The sequence below is a fragment of the Patagioenas fasciata genome, chromosome 3 (genome assembly GCF_037038585.1).
Source record: "Patagioenas fasciata isolate bPatFas1 chromosome 3, bPatFas1.hap1, whole genome shotgun sequence".
Lineage (NCBI taxonomy): Eukaryota > Metazoa > Chordata > Aves > Columbiformes > Columbidae > Patagioenas > Patagioenas fasciata.
The window spans coordinates 111,672,935-111,693,272 of NC_092522.1; the positions used below are offsets into that span (position 1 = coordinate 111,672,935).

Here is a 20,338-nt window from a genome sequence, read left to right on the forward strand (position 1 = left end):
GAATACAGACATGTTACATTGCTCTAGCGGTTACTTCTTATCTTAAAATCCATGATTCTACAGAGACTTCTATTGAAGCCTGTTCAAAGAGCAAAAAAAGATTCTGCTGAGATGTCAAACACTGCTTGAAACAACAGAACTGTTTTTTCTCAAATTACTACAGAGAATTCCTTAAATTCCTTTATGCAGTCTTGTCATCCCTTTTTATGATAGAACATTTGATCCATAACCCTAATGAAAGCAGCAAATATTTAGAAGTCACAGTATAAGTCACCAGATTTAAAGTTTCTTAAGCAGCATATTTTTAGCTTGATTACTTTGGCACAGAAGGAAATATGGTTTGTAGAAGAATCACAAGATTACTGCCTGATAAGACGCTTCAGAAATGCTTAATTCTGTGCAAACAATATGAAGATATCTAATATAATCTGAGTAGATGTTTTGAAATATTTAGTTAGGCCTTAATGTCCAGACTTATTCATGAACTTTGATGGATGCACAATAGAATTACCAAAACACTTGTATCTTTCAGATTTGTTATTTCATAGAATTTTTATCTTTACCTTAGAATATTGAGAAAGCTTAACCATACTCAAAATGACAATTAAAGTAGCATTAACAAACCCCTCAAACTTGCCATGAAGTCATAAAAGCAGGAGAAGCATTTATTGTGTATTATTAATGGTGTTCTCCAGGTTAAACTAATCTTATTCATATACTGTATTACACTATCCAAAATTCTCAAATTACCTACAAGTAACTTAATACATTTGAATCATATGTCTAAAAGCACTGCCAAAATCCATTTGTTAAATTTGCATTTTCTTCATTGAATATGAGGTTATACAGAGCAACATGACAGAGATATACCTTAAAATAAAATCTTCCTTTGGAATGTTAAGTAGATACGAACCAGAGATAACGTGTCACCTCTGTGCTTTAGATGGTGGATTCAAAAATATGTCTCTGCAACAGGGCAAAAGTACTCAGATCACTGACGAAAGAGTTCATGTTAAAAGCTTGTTCGAACCTTACAGGCACTGACCCACAGAGACAGCAGTTATCATCAGTTCTTGCTGTATCTTGCAAGATGGAACAGAAGAGATTCTTCCTCTAAATAGAACTTTCTCATCATTTCATGGCATACCAAGGGAACATGCAGCCTGTGTCTTTGGAAATATTTCATTAACAAACAGGCATCTAATTAGGTAAAAAGATTTCATATTAAAAAATTTCCTTTATCGTTGTTAGACCTACCAAGAAAAAATGGAGAAGACAGAAACAGAGAATCATTCAGATTGGAAGGGACCTCTTGAAATCATCTGGTTCAACCCCACAGCTCAAGACATTTATTAATACCACAGCCACAGTAATCTTCCCATCTTTCTTCTTGGTTCTGCAAAACTCCCATTCTCTCACATAATTTTCTTCTGTTATATTATTATGACTGTCTAGTCCACCAATATTCTCAGGTCATAATCCATTAGCACCCAATATCTACCTTTTCATTTTTATGTCGCACCTTACATGCTGAATACAATCCTTATGTCACCCTTAATCTCTACTTGTCTCTCTTCATTTAAATCCTTCTGAAAGACCTGTATTTCTGTAATGCCTGACAGAAAATTACTGAATGTCTGACATACAATCTTTCTTCTTATCCCGATTTTAGAAGCCAGAGGTGGAACAAAAATAGCTCTAATATACTGCAAAGAAAACCAAGATCTCATTGTGCTTTTTCACCTACACAAACATTTATTGTGGGCATCCTGTTGAATTCCTGCTGAAGAGAACATTAATTCCTTGATAAATGTGAGATAAACATTCAGTTCCTCCAACAGCTGCTCACACAAGGTAGAAGTCTAGCAAAGTTCTTCTTTCTAAATATTGCTAAAGAATAAGAAATACAGTGCATTTCCATCCAATAAAATACAATCAATAACTTCTACTAAAATGAGAGGTTATATTGCACCTATTCTACAAAGGAGCTGCATTAAATATTGTTCCTCTTGAAAATGACTTTATGCCCAGTTAGCATGTGACTGGCTGGTAAGTGAAACATTAGTAATATTTTTCTTTAGTTTTGTATGTTGATAAGACAAGTTAATAAGGAAGCTCCAAGACTTCCTTGAGGGAGTCGCTCCAGGCCACTGATGCTGTCTCAGAACATGATATTTAATCCTCTCTTTAAACCATGCATTTTCATGGAAGGAAAATTATGTTCTTTATACATTAATAAAAGATCTGATACAAATTACACAGGTGAACAGTAGCATTTTTTATTATATGCAGTACAGTTCATCCTGAAGTGTGACTCACACCAGAGGAAAATACAGAAAATCTGGTCACTTTGAGTGGAATTCATTGACAAAATGCAAACGTCTGCAGTTTAGATGGTCACCTGAGGTTCTCATTACCTCAGGAAGTAAGAGGCACTTCCTAAATACTGATGTACTAATACAGATGTCTAAAGTGGAACAGAAAAACTGCACTGTAAGTGTGCTTTTTTTTTTTTTATTTTGTCTTCGTACTTTTGCTTGGTTTTTTTGTTGTTTATTTGTGGGGTTTTTTGTTTTGTTTTTTGTTTCTTTTTTGGTGGGTGTTTTTTTTGTATTTTTGCTAAAGATAACTAGATCAAATATAGATTATATGTTATCTAAATTAATTAGATTAATATGTTTTATGAGATTCTTTCCTGGTCAAAACTAGCTGCAAATATCCAGGATAATTGTTGGTGTTTTAAGGTTTCTTTATTAATTTTAAATCTCATTAAATAGTATAATTTATTAAACATCATAATCTTTTAAGTCAACTCATAAATTCTTATGCTAGTGAAATAAAACAGATACTTAAACCGTGCTTACTCTACTAAAATAACTTGAGCATTGGCTCACACTGTCCATGTGGCTGAATTCTTGATGTGCTTTCTGTCACTGTTTTAACATATGCCAACACTTCCCTGGATAAGAACAACACAGCATTAGTTAAGAATTGTTCCCAGTGGGTATTTTGGAGGTGTCAGCTTTAGGTATAGTGAAGAAGCATGTTTAGACCCTAAGCAGAAGCGAAGCTCTGTCAGCACAGAACCAAGGAACGATTCCTACTTTGTTCCATTTGCTTATGCATATGTAGCCTTATGTGGGGGTGAGGTTAAAAGCTAGTTCCCCTAGATTAATAGCAGCTTTACTACTACTTCATCAAAGTCATGATTTTTCTTTTATGTTTTTACCATAAATACATGCAAATCTCTGTTTCTGTGAGAATTGCACAGTGAAGACCAAATGAGTTCTCTAATTCTAAAAGTTGGAACGGGGGGAATCTTTTCTTATACACTCAGTTTAAAATAGTTCCTACAATGCCTGTAACATGTAAATGTAAAAACTTCAGAGAAGCCTTTCCTTGTGCTTTCTTGTCCATTAAATAAATAAGTAATTGGTGGTTTTATGTTTGTGAGGATTAGGAAATAAAAAAAAAAAAAAAACTAATTAAAAAAAAAAGACAGATAGGTTTGAAAGTAGTAAGGAAAGAAGGGCAGATCTTGTCTTTATTAGAGACTGTGTTTTTATTATATCAGCTCTCAAGTCATATTCACTACATGAGAAAAAGCCGAAGCGATCCCAAAGTTCTTTTTAACTATTTACTAAAAACAATTATGTCAAAATGTGTTGTATTTAATAAAGTAATTGGTGGTTTTATGTTTGTGAGGATTAGGAAATAAAAAAAAAAAAACCTAATTAAAAAAAAAAAGACAGATAGGTTTGAAAGTAGTAAGGAAAGAAGGGCAGATCTTGTCTTTATTAGAGACTGTGTTTTTATTATATCAGCTCTCAAGTCATATTCACTACATGAGAAAAAGCCGAAGCGATCCCAAAGTTCTTTTTAACTATTTACTAAAAACAATTATGTCAAAATGTGTTGTATTTAATAAACTCAGGTTAACAAGCATATCAGCTTAAAATTTATTTATCTGTGTGACATGCTGGCATCTATAGGACTGATTAGAATTTTATGAATGTTTAAAAATCCCTTACATTCAAAAATAATGTACAAATGCATCACAGTAGCTGTTTACAATCTCACCTTTGTAGAAAACAAAAAGCTTCAGAAGGACTATAGTTTTTTTTTTTCCCTGATTTCAACGAATAACACTTCTTTGCTGCCTACGCTTTCTCCTTTGACTAACCAATTTAAGTTCATTTTCTTTAGATCACTTTATTACAATAGGTCAAAAACTGTTTCCATACTGAATTCTGCATATGGTTTCCTAATACCTTTACAAAGCATTCACACAGTTAGATATGTCCAATAGTAAAGCAGAACTAAAGCTTAGAGAGGACAGCAAGCAGGCAGATCCTTACAAAGGATCTGAAAGAAAGTAAAATCCACATGATGCACTTGGAAGTAACAGATGGATTTTAAAGATTCATGAGGATATGACATTAATATTTAAGACACAATTGTAATTCTGAGTAAGTGCTAGAATGAACTAGAGACTCTCACAGTTGAAAAGAGCTTTGATAATACTAGTCATAACTAGAACTGATGAGTGGAAAAACTACTAAATACTTTCTGTCAGATTTTACTGACATGTCAAATCAAATATACTGTGAAATTGTAGTATTTTGGGGGAAAATAAAAAAAGCATGTGAACCCATCACAGGATAAAATCTCCAACAGAAAGACAGTTTAACCAACCAACACTTTGGCAAACATCTTGGCAGAGCCAAGAACTGTGAATGCCACACAGTTCTGGTCAACATCTTGATTACAAAGTCCATTAGTTCTGTGTTTCTTACTAGCCAGTCAGTTACATCTTGCAGAATGAGATAGTATTTAAGCATTCATCTGCAGTGCTTGGAAAGAAGGATTAGGTGGTTATCGGGAATTTTGGTTTGAGAGATGTACCTTGGAGGTCCTCCTGAGATACTGGTGTTTCAGAAGTATATATAGAATATAAGTTTTTTAACATACATGGTATTAAACATAAAGATTGAGCGAAGTTTGTTTAATATCTTGTACTAAATATAATTTTAACTATATGTTGTCCAGCAATCAGTAATCACAAGCTCATCACAATTAAAATAATTAAAAAGAGGACATATTCTAAATGTATTACGGAAATTATTGTCTCAAATAAAGTATAGACTCTATAGTTGGAGAAAATTACAAAAGAAATCAGCTATTTTGGGAATGTCTCAGGACATTTTATCTTACATATATAATATATATACAAATAAATAGACAAATAAATATATGTACAGTCATGTTTCATAAAATCGTAATAAGAGTAATAAAAATCTTGTTAATATCTGCACTCAGTCTACTACTGGGAAGAGTCAATAATGTTTAGTAATGTCTTCTGTTATTTTGCTTTGTGTTTTTCAAAGCAGCATTACATGATTCTTATGATAATTCTGCTATCTCATGAGAATTACTGAAGTAGACTGCAAGCCACCAGTGAGCAAGTAGTAAACAGCAAGAAAAACTCTATATCACATACAGTCAACACAAATATTTACGAATGGATGATCATAGATTCATAGAATGTTCTGAATTGGAAGGGACCCACAAGGATCAAGTCCAACTTCTGTCCCTGCAAATGACAACCTCACAGTTCACACCATGTGTCTGAGGGCATTGTCCAGTCTCGAACACTGCCAGGCTTGGGGTTGTGACACCTCCCTGGGGAGCCTGTTCCAGTGCTCCACCACTCTCTGGGTGAAGAACTTTTTCCTAATATTCAATCTAAACCCCCAGTGGCACATCTTCCTGCCATTCCCCCAGGTTCTGTCATTGATTGCCAGAGAGAAGAGATCAGAACCTGCCCCTCCTCCTCCCCTTGTGAGGAAGCTGTAGACCACAATGAGGTCTCCCCTCAGTCTCCTCTTCTCCAGACTGAACAAACCAAGTGACTTTAGCTGCTCCCCATATGACTTCCTCTCTGAAGACTTCACCAACTTCATAGCCCTCTTCTGGGCACTATCCAGTAGCTTTATATCTTTTTTATCCTGTGTCACCTAGAACTGCACACAGTGTTCCAGGTGAGGCTGCACCACTGCAAAGCAGAGCGGGACAATCACCTCCCTGCCCGGCTGGTAATGCTGTGTTGGATGCACTCCAAGACACAGTTGGCCCTCTTGGCTGCCAGGGACACTGTTGGCTCATGTTCAACTTGCCATGGACCAGAGCCCCCAGATCCCTCTCTGCAGAGTTGCTTTCCAGCATCTCATCCCCCAGCGTAGCCATGTCCCAGGTGCAAAATCTAGTACTTGCCAGATCTGGACTATTTACATAACAGAGTCATGTAGGATTTAATTGAGACAATTGTTATTATTTTTTCAAGTTTTTAAACCTGAAGGAATAAAATTCAGACCTTGAAAATGTAGTTTTGTTTCATAGTGTCAAAGAAAATTTAGGAGCATAACCAGGTAATTCAAGACCATGTAGTCTGGTTTGAGTCCCAACAGATATAATGAAAAAAGTATTAAGGTATTTAATTAGTAAAGATTAAAGTATTAAGTTGTAGTTAATGCAAATAAATCATCATAGCTTTGAATAGAATAGTTCTTGTTAAACAGACTTGATTCCCTTCTTTTGAATTATAAATATATTTTATGATGGTAATTGCACTGACGAAACAACTTCCTGTAAGGTATCTGTGACAAAGTACTTTATATTATTTGGAATAAAGATTAGAAGTATTTAAAATCAGAAATGTAAACATTAAATGGAATATAAACCATCTTACGAAGTTGATGATATTTGAAATGCATCTTTTAATCTTAATTTCTACTGATAACTCATAAACGTGGTAGCTTCCAACATTATTCAATGTTTAATCAACGAACCAGAAGTAAACATAACATCACTGCTACTATATTGTGCAGATGAAAAGAGTGAATGAATGATAAATGATGAGGAGATATGAGTCTGAGAGCACTGAGGTAGTTAAAACAAAAATAGTTTAATAATCAAATTCCAGATCCTAGATCTAGATTCTGTGAATAAGAAATGTAGACTATGCTCACAGATTGAGAAGCCATAACTTGTAAAGAAGAACCAAAATAATACGTCAGGCCATAATAAAACATAAGCAATAACATATAAGAACTGTGCAAAATGAAGAATTAGCACTATTCTTGACTCTGTGAACAATAAAGTAGTATTCAAGATGAAAGAAATGTCTGCACTCTTCTTGTTACATTTGTGAAAAAAGCACCACAAAAGCACATGAGGTTTATAGGAAATACTGCAGAAGAATTCAGAAGACGCTATTTGTTTATCTTAATGGAAACAAGACTGGGTGGTGACTGGGTTACAGTGACTCAGTGTCTTCACCGAGAGAAAATACAAGTATTGACAATGTTTTGAATTGCACAAAGACAGGCATACTAAGAATCAGCAGGTGGATAGTAAAGCTGGCCTTATGCAAACTGGAAATCAAATACATCACTTTTTAAAGTCAGGGCAGTTCTTTCAAAAGAATAGCGATGAATTTCTTACTGTCTTTATATGAATCTTTGTGTCAAACCAGGCCACAAGTCTTGTTAAAAGAAGTATATATGGAGAATGAGGCACTCTGGAATAGGTAAACTATTAGACCAAATAATCTAAGAATACCATCTTGTCTCAAAAACCTATTAATTTATTGCAAAAAATGTACACTGATACCTTCAGCTTCTAATAATAAAACAATTTTTGCATGTATGTCTTTAGCTTACAGATATTTATTTTCTACAGCTATTTGGTATACAGCATATTTCAGGCATTCATTCTCACAGGGGTTGTAAGTACAATGGAAATATTCATTTATTTAAAACTTGCTTCATTCTCTGCCTGATTTTGAGGTCAGATACTGTAGAAGCAGCTTCTACAAATTAAATTCTTCTAATTTGTATGGAAAGGTATGAACAAAAAAAACCTTACATCATTTATCCCAGACCAAGAAATCAGCTAGATTATGTAGAACAGGAGAAGTAATTTCTTTTTCTTAGGAAGATGTCAAACATTTTAAACCAGCAAACATTCACAGGAGTTCTATTCATTTTTTCCATACAGAGGATATTAGCACTGGTAGTTTCAGTTAGTGCCAACAAAATAAGTATGTAAACCTTCCACATACTCTAGTTATGGGATTATAAGGTTCTCACTTGGTTCTGCATTCAATGATAGCTTTTTTTTATTTTCTAATTTCTTTTTTTTTGGTACACAAGGGGGACTTTGAATGTACTTATTAAGCATGGCAGAGCCCTTAATCTCATTTTAAATGGCATTGCTTGAGGATTTAACACAATCCAGAGATGAAAGTGGCCTGCTACCCCTTTTCCAGAACAAACTTACCTCCCCATTGAGGTTTTATGATTTTCATTTATTAAAATGATGCAGTTGTTAGGTTACAGACAATACTACTTCACTGCCACTAATCCCTGAGGCAATTTAGGTAGCTGCTCTGAGTAGGATTACTATCATCTGCTTGTCAGCTGCTAACTACCCATTTATCTTATTTTGGGATATGCTGGTGCTGACCTCTATTCAGTTCTACCTATTGTGCCTTCATTCTGTATTTTGGGAAGTTAGGTTGAGGCTCTCAAGTCTAGAACTAATGCTCTGGTATTTTGCCCCTTTAAGGATTTTAGTTCCCATTATCTTGCCATGAAAGATGTGAGAATTAGCACAATACAGAAGAGATTTCATTCTTTGCTCCCTGGAAGTTAAGACTTTCACAATGGACCTGGTGCTAAATGCTAGAATTTTTGTTGTATTTTGCTTTTCTAATTATTTGGACACCTCAAAGGAGAGGGTTAGAAAATGTAGGGAACAAAGAACCCTGTAGGTAATGTGAAAATAGTTTCAATTGTCAGCTGCAAAGCAAATATTAACTACTACAGTGCCATGTAAGGGTTTAAACACTAGGTGAGATTTAAATGCTGAAAGGTAGTACATAACACAGCATTTCCTCTGAGGAATCACAATTCAAAAGTCACATATAGTATGTTTTTGTTGTAGAATCTCGTCATCCAGTGTTTGCAAATATGATTCCAAAACCTTCCAAACTGACATACAAGGACTTTCCTGATACCAGGGTATGGTTCTATAATTCTTTATCACATTTTACATCTGAATGTCTTGTTAAAAAGAAAGACAGGTATTATCGAGACAAGGCTCAACTGACAAACTCTTCTGTCTTAATGTTTCAACATCATTATCATAACATAACATGTTCATGTATGTATAAGCCATTGTATGTTAAGGAAATGTAAATTCCTACCAAAACAAAGTGGGTACAAGTGGTCTGTGAAGCCAGTGATGGAGGCAAGAATATTAAAACTGGCATGTTCTAATGAACGCATACAGCACTTTTTATCCAGGGGTGTTGTAATGTTAATCATTAATATACCTTGATGTTCCTTTTTTCAGTATTCATGCATCTCTTCTCATTGAATGGGGTAAGTGATGCCTAGAAGAGCAAATAGAAAGAATAATAAGTCTTGATATGTCAAATACTCTTTTCTTAAAGAAGCATACACATTCACAATCTATTTTTTCTGTTTTGCTGTTACAGTGATGTTCTCTCTATTAACACCTTGAACACTTCATCTTGCCCATCTCAGATGTGGTAATTAAGATGTGCGCACTCTACTGTATTTTCACTTAAGCTGACCCTGGTCTTGAGGCTTATTGAAATGTATTCTTGAGTTTTAAGTGTAATTACATGAGATACAGTCCCAGTATGTTGACTGTTAATAAATATTTTTTATCAGTCGTTTTACATTTCAGAAGAATGGTAATATATTAAATAATTACTAAAGCAGTCATTAATAATGAATGTTTTTTCTGCTAAGACAAATATTTTATAGTAAATATAATATACAAATGATGCACTATGCTCTGTAAGAGCTGTACCTATTAAAATTAAATTTATGGCTCCTCTTGAGCAAGCATACTGTCCAGGAAGTGTTTGTGTGAGAAGAGGAGAAAGAGAGGGAATTTTAAGAAGTTTATAATTTTATTTTTCTCCATTGCAGCTCTACTGTATTTGTCTCTAAGGCACCAAGAATAAGACACGAAGGAAATAAAATGTCCTTTTGTACTGTACAGAAAACAATAAATCTGACATTCCCACTCACTGTGTTAGCCAAGGACACCTTTTGTAGTCATGGAAGTGTATCGTCTCTGCTTTCAACTGCTTAGCCATTGCTCAGTTTCCCTTTTCTACTTTAGATTCTTACTCTTCTATTTCTGCTGTTAAGTGTAGTAGACTCTCTAAAGAAAAGAGGACACAGGATAAATAATATTTCGTTTTACTTTGACTCATTGTTTCAAAACATGTACTTGCTTTATGACATTGTCATAAAAAATAATTCTGATATTATTTCTAGTCCAACATGGGCATCAGGAAATGGTTCACTAAGAGAAAATAAAAGGTAGTAGGAAAATTTTCCCAGAGCTGATCCAATATAGACTGGTATGCACAGGAAAATTTTGCTTGATCAGCAGCCATTCTATATTGCAGGGAATACCAACTTCTAACAGTCTTTTGATCACAGAAAACCTTCTTATTTCCTCCCAGCAGAATATTCTTCACCATTTCTCTGTTTCATAGTCAAAATAGCTTAGTGATCAAAGGGAGACATTTTCATTTCTGACATACAGAAGTTTTTACTATTAATGTAGGAAGAAGCAGTTATTGTTGCACTTACTTTTCTCCTTCTGAAAGAGTACTTTGAGCAGAAAGGAAGGGGTTATTTTTTATCTAACACATTTTCTAGGGCACAGTACCCCATGTCTATCACTTTCTGCTAGAGATAGGCTGAAAGCATGCAGTCTGCATAAACAAAAATAACTGTGTTCAAAGTACTGCATTTCCTGTTAAAGTAACCTGACTTGACACCTTCAGTACCAGATGGAAAAACTGCTAGATATTTTGATCTTACCTGTTACTTTTTCATTACAAACACTGGGTTCTCAATTCTTCCATCTTCCATCTCAATTTTCTGTTTGTGTTTTATTGATAGTGAATACAATATACCAACCATTATGAAGAGTGTCTACTGGCTGGTCATCCACTTTGACTGTTTAGTGAAAGCTTTTAAAAGTCTCACAAAAATCCATCAAAGTTAAAACTTTCATTGAAACAGCTCACTCAAGACATATGAACTAGATGGTTGGCAGTAAGTTTGATTAAAGGTATGATGACGCTATAAAGTAAAAGAAATGGTGGACCACATATCAGGAAATCTATACTTAAACCAGAGCATGAAACTAAAACATATACTTAAGTGAACTGTTTCAACAATCATTGCATGACTAAGTTAAAAGAAATTATGCAAAGCATGGACTGTAGGGAACAATTTTACAAATTAATTTTTATCTCTCTTTTCCAGAGCTAAGAATATCCATGATACCAGCAACTCCTATGTGGTGAAAGTGGCAATTTCACTGTGTTCCTCTAACAGATTTTCATTTATATCATTCTCTGGAGGACACTTAACAAACAAGGGGTTGTGTCCTGAAACTATCAAATGATTTTTTTACTGCCTAGGATATTTTTCCACAATGGACCTAAAAAAAGAGTCAGAAACACTACAAGGTAGAACTGTCATTTTATTTTCAGTCCTGATCAACCCAGATCAGTGGAGAGAAACCAATTTGTCAATAAATGTCTTTGAAATAAACACAAACCCATTATTTTCATCTTCAGATGGTAAAATACACAGGAAATGAGGTCTTTTGCTCTTGTAGGTTATGCTACTGTAACCCTATGAGATTTTGCTGTTGCCTAGAGAATATAGTGTCTAAAAAGTCATTGTTTGTATACCTCCAATTATCACAAAATATCTCTGGAAATATGGAAATATGGAAATTTCAAAGCCTGAAGGAGAATAGAACACCTTGAAATCTTTAAATTATGCTACAGCACACACTATTTCAAGGAATTCACTGAGCTCCTGGCCCGTGCTTATACTAACCATCTTCACAAACTCAGTACTACATGAACTCTCATGAATGACATTACGTCAAATTCATTGGAAGAATAAAGGACTCTTAAAAACACAAACAACCTTTCAAACACACAAAAAAGGTGGATACAAAGTCACAGGGGAAATGAACTGATTTGTGCTTATGTGTTAATTAAAGAAATAATATTTTAAAATTTATTTTCTAATATTCTAATGAATTTTATATATTTTATAAGAGGAAAAAATCAGATCTTCAGTGTTTACTCATTTACTGTGTCTGTTTATTTTCTGCTGCAAGATCCCATAATAACTGTTCAGAAAAGAAGTTAAAAAGCAGTTCATATTGCTCAAGATCTAAAAATGGACAGTGCAAGAGTTTCCTGTCTACACTTGTCTACCTAGATCTCAGGTTTTACTTATGACTTATGTTTTACCTTTGTGCTATATTTATAGAAATAAAGCACATTTCCTTTTGGCATAGATTCTACTAAGTTAAATAAACCAGATTTTCTCTTAAAATATCTTTGTTCACAATGGCAAATTTGCTGATTTTTTTCTTACTATTGAGTTCCAGAATAGTTCACAGAATCCTGTACAACTGCCTTAACACTTCTAATCTCCCCTAGCAACATCCAAAAGTGATAGATCATAAAAATACATCATAATTTAGTACATCTAGATCTTTCTCCCTGCCATCATTTCTCGCTGACAGTCTTCCAGTTTGCAATAGTTCCTTTTCCTAACATTTCCTATATTGATGATCTTCTGATCTGTTCTATTACATTTTATCCAATTTCTGTTAATTCAGTGTTAACAGTATCCCGAATCATGTTTTATCGTATAAATGTGTGCTGGTTTGACTGAAAATGAATTAATTTTCTTCATGCGGTTAGAAACTTTTCTTTTTTGTAGCTAGCACAGTCATTATTTGGACTTAGTTTGAGAACAAGAGACAACACCCCAGAGCAGAGTTAATGTTTTTAATTGCTCTAGTCTGAGAGCCAAGGATGGTTCTGAGCTCTGCCCATGGGTATGAGGCATCGAGGAAAGGGGGCATACATGGGGCGGAGCTTGACTGATATCCAGACTGATCAATAAGAATATTCCATCCCATTAGCGTCATGCTTCATATTTAAGGAGAGTCAGGTTCTTGTGATTTCTCTCTATTGTGTTCTCTTCACTCTTAGAGACCTGTTCTAGGTAGTTCTGTTCAGAATGTTTAGTTTGGCCTTTTTGCCCTCCTGTCATTTTGCAGAGGCGTCTGGCCCTTCCTGACGGACTGTTTGGGACCAGGGTGCTGCTTCCTGGGACTTGCTGCTTCGTGTTGACAGAGTTTGTGAAGAATTCCATTGAGTATCCTTTATTTTATATTCTTTTTCTATTTTATATATAAATTCTAGTAGTGTAATAATATTTTGTTATTTTCTTAAATTGTATTTATATGAATTCAAGTTTCTCCCTTCCCTTTCAATTCTCTCCCCTATTTGGGGGCTGGTGGGGAGAGGATGTGAGTGAGCAGCTATTGTGATTATATTGCTAACTCAGGTTAAACCATGACAAGAGTCCTAGATATGCCCGCTTTTAGGTCAAATCTGATTCAGATTTATTTGACAAATTCACATGCTAATCATAGATAAGAAAACTAATTAAGCTGCGATGGAAGCCATATATGCTTTGAAACATCACAGGATCTATCTAATAAAAAACTATATTTTTTTTCTCTGAAGTTATATTTAAGCTAGTCTGAAATTAAGCTTAAAATCAAATGTAGAAAGTGATGCATCTACTCAGTACAGCAGAACAACCAATTTTCCAGCTGCAAGTAAATGTAGAGCTACTCACGTTCTCAAAAGTCACACATAACATATTCAAATGTCACTTTTCTGTTTCAACCAGTTGGAGATGTAGCTTGCAAGGGGATGTGGATAAATCTTTCTTAGTATTATTAAAAATAAACATTTGATTAACATAAGTCTGCCTTTACTTTTGTATGGAGGAAACAATGGAAATTGTCTACAGAAGATAGAAATAAATGAATAAGAATCATAGAATAGTTTGGGTTGGAAGGGACTTTCAAAGGTCTAACTCCCTGCAATGAGCAGGGACACCTTCAATCAGATGAGGTTGCTCAGAGCCTCATCCAGCCTGGCCTTGAATGTCTCCAGGGATGGGGCATTTACCACTTCTCTGGGCAATCTGTTCCAGTATTTCACTACTCTCATTGTAAAAAAGTTTCTTCCTTATATCTAGTCTGAATTTCCCATCCTTTATTTTAAAAGCATTCCCCTTTGTCTTATTGTAACTGGCTCTGCTAAAATGTTTGTCCCCATCTTTCATATAGGCCCCTTTTAAGCACTGAAAGTCTGCAATAAGGTCTCCCAGAGCCTTCTCTGCTCCATGCTGAACAACCGCAAGTCTCTCAGCCTTTCCTCATAGGAGAGGTGTTCCATTCCTCTAATCATTTTTGTGGCCTCCTCTGGACCCTCTCCACCGGTTCTATGTTTTTCCTCTACTGAGGGCTTCAGAACTGGATGCAGTACTCCAGCTGGAGTCTCACCAGAGTGGAAGGGCAGAATGCCTTCCCTCAACCTGCTGGCCACACTCCTTTTGATGCAGCCCAAGATATGATTTGCTTTCCGAGCCGCAAGTGTACTTTGCTGGCTCATGTCCAGTCTTTCATCCACCAGAACCCCAAGTCCTTCTCCACAAGGCTGTTCTCAATCCCTTCATCTCCCAGTCTGTATTGATACTGGGGATTGCCCTGACCCAGGTGCAGGACCTTGCACTTGGCCTTGTAGAACCTCATGAAGTTCACATGGACCCACTTCTCGAACTTGTCCATGTCCCTCTGGATGGCATCCTGTCCTTCAGGCATGACAACTGTAACCACTCAGCTTGGTGTGATCTGCAAATTTGCAGAAGGTGCACTCAATCCCACTATCTATATCATTGATAAAGATATTAAATGGTATTGGTCTCAGTATGGACCCCTGAGGGACACTGTTTGTCACCGGTGTCCATCCAGACATTCTCCCATTGACTACTGCTCAGTGAGTGCAACCATCCAGCCAGTCCACATTTCTTGTCACGTCATATAGATTATTGATAGTTTGGTTGGACAAGGGGATTTCAATTTTGTAGAGACTATGGAAATTGCAGTTTTTATCCATTTAATTCAATACACCTGTAGTGTTACAGCATCTGGGAATACATTCTCCACCTCTACTGTGGTGAAGACTTAAGGAAACCATGACCACGTGTAATGGATATACCTTGAACTTGTAACCCATTATTTGAGTTCTGCACTATAGGAACTACTGTAGCAGGAACTCCTTGCCACAGGCACGCAAGGGACAAGTAGAGAATTTCATTGCAATGATACACTTTATGGCCTGTTCCAAAGGCACAAGGGATGGTGGTAATAATGGATATACCTTTACATTGTTGTAACCCATTATTTGAGTGGCACATTAAAGGAAGTACTATAGCACCAACCACCTGAAACAACAGAGGACGTACTTCATGAGAAACAGTGCAAGTGCAACAATGACTCGTCCTGAGCTGGCTTTGCTGCCCAGTAACTCCAGACAGCACACTTCCTCTCTTGTTCTGAGCAATGGCCACAAGAGACAGAAAACGTGTCCTGGACTAAATGAAGTAGGCATTTTCAGGACGTTTTGCCGTGGAGGTCCATAAACTAAGGGAATTATATCTATGCATATATCAAAGAACAGGAAGATGTTAATGAAGATATATTGGATAGTGTGCGACCTGAGCATGATGTAAATTGTATGGAATAAGGGGTTGAGATTGTACTGATTTTGGCTGGGATGCAGGTAATTTTCTTCATAGCAACTCATATGATGCACAGGGGAGCTTCCACTGCTGTTGAACCGTGCTTACATAGAGCCAAGGTGTTCTCTGTTTCTCAGACCACACCTCTAGTAAGTGGGCTGGGAGTCCACAAGAAGTTGCAGGGCGGGGGAGGCAGCTGGGACAGCTGATCCCAACTGACCAAAGGGGTATCCCACATCATATGATGTCATGCAATAAAAGCTGGGGGAAGAAAAAACAAGGGGGACATTTGCAGTGGTGATATTTGTCTTCCCAAGTAACAGAGTCCTGGAGATGACTGAACACCAGCCTATCAATGGTAATTTATGAATGAACTTCTTATTTTGTTTTGCTGACAAATACCTTTTGCTTTACCTATTAAACTGTCTTTATCTCAACCCATAAGTTTTCTCCCTTTGACCATTCTAATTCTCCTCTCATCCCACTGTGGGGGGATGTTGAGCGAGTGACTGTGTGGGGCTGAGCTTCCTACTGAGGTTAATCTACAACATTGTATGACAATTTTTTGAAGGAAGTGATTTTTTTACCTTTGCTTTGCTGGTCTTTCCTGTTCAACACTATATCATTAATCTAATCCATCCTCCAGATCCACTTCATTTGTGAACTACACACAACTCAGCTGACTGAAAATTGCTGTGAAGTACAATTGACCTGAGTTGTCCTATTTGTATGCTTGAATGGTCAGTAAGGTAGATACGTAAAACATTCATGTATTTTTTCTGTCTTTAAGCTAATGAGCTGTATATGACAGGTGGTTTGCTGTGGCTGCAGCAGCATCTAGTACATGATAAATGCTGCAACCTATATACTGAATAAAGAATGTGAATTATTAGCTTTTTTTCTTCCCTGACCATCTTCCAAAGTCACATAAAGATTTTTCAGCAGCAATAAATGAAACCTTTGAGAGCTAAAAAAAAAAAAAGCTATAATACCATCAGACAGATAAAAATTAAAGGATTACCTTAAGTCACACAATATGCTTTCAATTCTGTAAGCTGCTTTCTACAATTTAAGCAAAGCCAATTCAACCCTCTGGAATAACTCTAGAGGTACAGTGATCCTGAGTACCTGTGGGACTAGGATCCCAAGTTTACAAAATACTATGAAGAAACTGTTTTTCTTTTTTTTTTTTTTCAGTAGGTAGAATTTACTGTTTTATTGTATAGCAAATTTTACTTTTGCAATGTGGGTACAAAATGTCCTTGTTTTCATTCAGTGGACCATTGTGTTTTCTTTGAATTTGTATACCTAAACGTAAGAAACAAACAAATAAAACTAAACATAAAGTGGAGATGCAAACTCTTTGTCTTTCTAAATATACATAAATGATAACAAATTAATACCAATGGTGACTACTAGCAGCCTAAACTGAAAGCAAAGTTCCCTCCATACACATAATAACAGCATGTAGAACTTCATATTCTGTATATGCAAGTGCATTCATGACTAATGAAATGAGACATGTGGAAGGCATAGACAGAAACTGTAGGTTCATTATCGGTCAAGACAGAATTATTGATTTCTAACACCATTTTATCCCATGAGAGATTAGTCCCAGTTTAACAGGTCTCAAATAGCGGTAAGTGTAAGAATTCAACTTTGTTGTGCAAAGTTTGCTACTTAAAGTGCATTTATTTGAACCTTAACAATAATGTAAGAATTTAAAAATCTGCAATTCAAACATAATTGAATTTTTGTTAGACTTTACTGGGTAAATACTTCATCAGCATTATAAAGGACAGTCAGTTATATGCATTGGTTTAAAAGAAAACTGTCAGGTCTACTTCATAGTGTTATTTATTTTCACATTTTTGTAAGACATTGTTAGGATCTTGAAGCTAGAGTTATATACAGTACCACTCCTGTAAATGCTTGAAAATTCTCATGCAGAGCTTAGGTTTGTACTGCTCTCTGGATCACTACTATCTCTTTTTACAGCTGCTATCAAATCTCGATGGTCTGACTGACTTCACCTGTGTTAAGAGCACAGGTGTTTTGAACTCACTGTATAATTTACAGTAGGAGATACATCCCTTCTCCAAGGAAAACCTGATCTCAGCCTGATTATGTGGACATTTAGAGGTCTTTGTCTGCATAAACTCTATTCTTCACTTGACTTTTGACTAAATGTCTAAATTTAAGCAGAATCTAGGCTAGATTCTTTTTGAGGTTCCTCCAGACATGGAATTTCCTCCTCCACATCTTTCACACTCTACAAATTCAAAGTATTGTTCAGTTCAGACACTGTTACAACCTCTGTTTCAGAGTCTATTGAGTCAAGAGGTTCATTGAAGTCAATACTGAGGTTCATGTAGAAAATGGCCCAATAAGTCTGTTTCTTTCCTCTGAGTGAACAGCTTTTGCTCTCTGTGTAATGGCGATTTAGTTTTATTTCCTTTTTCTGTTTTTTTTTTTTTTTTTTTTTTTTACCTTCTTTTCTGTTATTGCTATAAGATTTCAATAAAAAAAAACAAAAAACAAAAAAACAAAAAACAAAAAACAAGATCCTTTCTCCCCAGTTTTATGAAGTTGCCTCAAGAAACTGAACAGGCTGCAAATCAATTTGACCTGTCCCACTATACAACGGACAATCTCTGGTTGAAATAACTGAAGTTCTTATAGGGTTGATATTGTCAACAATAATGTCCCAAAAGAATCAACCATCTGTTTGAGGAAATAATTATCTCAAAACTGCCAGTTTATTAATGGTCTCTATAGTTAAAACTGCATCTTGGATCGACCATTGGTACAAATGAGAAGAACAAGAAGCACAAACTGACCTTTTCATAAAAAGGTTTGAAACAACCAGTCTAAAGAGCATTACAACTTTCTTGATGTGCTGAGAATGCATTACCATGCAAAAATAAGAAAAATAGGGAAAAGATATGGTGAAATAATGAGTTGGTTGAATTAGTTTATGAGATATTAATTTGGTCTCTTTTTTTTCTTACTTTTCATACTCGCTGATTGCCTGTATTGCATTTGTGGTTTTTGTGTAAAACTGGACATTGTGAGTCTGGACATTGTGTATGACTCTCCTAGATGCTGTAATATGAATATTGGAATTATTCTATAATACATAATTTTATTTACTCTGATTGCACTGTGAGAACAGTCTGTGTATCATAACTCTGTGTTAGGTAGTCTTGTTTTGCTAAGGAAAACTGACAACTTGATAGAAATCCTTTTTATATAGTGAAAGAATATTTGGCATTTATTGAAACACCTGACAGCTTATTATGACAAATCACAATGAAACACAGATGCTTACTCAATTTAGAGCCAATTTCACAGCTTTTTGGTTATGTTAATATAAATAGCCACATTAAATAGTTGTCTGATTATTATGAAAAATTTACATATCATCCCACCATTTCAGCCAATGCAAATCTAAGTATGATTAATGGAATTAAATCTAAATAAATGACATAAAATTCAGATCTTTTGCATTACTTGTCCTAATTTTAATATATTTTCAAAAATAACACCGATATTGTTATTACTCTTTGAAAAGTTTGTTGGCTATTATTGAAATGCATTCAAACTTCTTTGTTTTTATAAAAATGTGGGCTGGAGATGGGAAACAATATGAAATTTGGAAAGAATGAGATATGAGAGAAAAATTATTACTTATTTGGCTGGCAGTTTTTGCAGCTGGATTCTCCGATTTAGTTGGAACAAGCTCCTATTACGAGGTAAAACCAGGAAGAAATGGTTTGCACTCTGAAGTTCTAATTATAGGCACTCAAATATGAAAGTGTTGACCTTTGCTCTGCTTATGGAACTAAGAGACTCTAAAACTGTTGCGCCTTTCTCTTAGTGCTATCATAATTGAACATGTGAAAAATGCTTCTCCTATGTTTAAAAGACACATAAGAGGATTTCTTCTAGTAAATAAAACTGATTCATTATGATAAATGTAAAAAGATCAGAAAGTCAAGAGTAAGCTTTAACAGCCTTGAATAAGAGAAAAGCCAGCAATAAAATGGAAAAGGTTCAGGTCTTGTCTGAGGACAACCCTAAACAATCTGTGTCTCCACCAGTGCAGAAGAAAGTCAGCATATGCCTTTAGCCCTGCTTTTTTTGCCTAGCATTTCCAACGGATGTTTCATTGTTCCTGTATAAAATGGCAAAATGAAATGACATGATAATGGCCCTTAATAACACAAGTGCTACAGGAAATATCATCAATAAAAAGGTTAAATTTAAAGAAAAGGAAACATTCTCACAGGCTAACGGGGCAGAAATTCAATGAGCTATTTAAATAATTAGATCCCATTAAAATGTTCCTTTTCATAGTTAATTACTTCATTTGTAGATCATATGGGGTTATGCAGTTCAAGATGGTTTAAAATGAATGAAGAAAAAAACCATACAAAATTCTCAGTTCTAGGTGATTCTGACTATAAGACAGATACCAAGTATAATCACTGTCAGAGCAAAAAGATTAATACTGAGTTACATTAGTATCATGTAAGACCAATTACCAACACAAATAATTTCTCTGTTAACACAGAGACTCC

The 20,338-nt window shown here is 35.3% G+C and overlaps 1 long non-coding RNA gene across 2 annotated transcripts in view; it reads right to left on the reverse strand.

Annotated features, from left to right (window-relative positions):
* Positions 1–556: 556 nt before the first annotated feature.
* LOC139827769 (uncharacterized) overlaps positions 557–20,338 on the reverse strand; it is a 39,175-nt gene continuing 19,393 nt past the window's right edge. Inside the window, exons 3-5 of one of the 2 annotated variants that reach the window (XR_011738705.1) lie at positions 10,128–10,263; positions 9,398–9,457; positions 557–1,253 (exon numbers count right to left, since the gene is read on the reverse strand). This is a non-coding gene — a long non-coding RNA (uncharacterized lncRNA). Of the gene's footprint in view, positions 1,254–9,287; positions 9,458–10,127; positions 10,264–20,338 lie in introns of those variants that run through there. The other variant, XR_011738704.1, reaches the window with a different exon arrangement.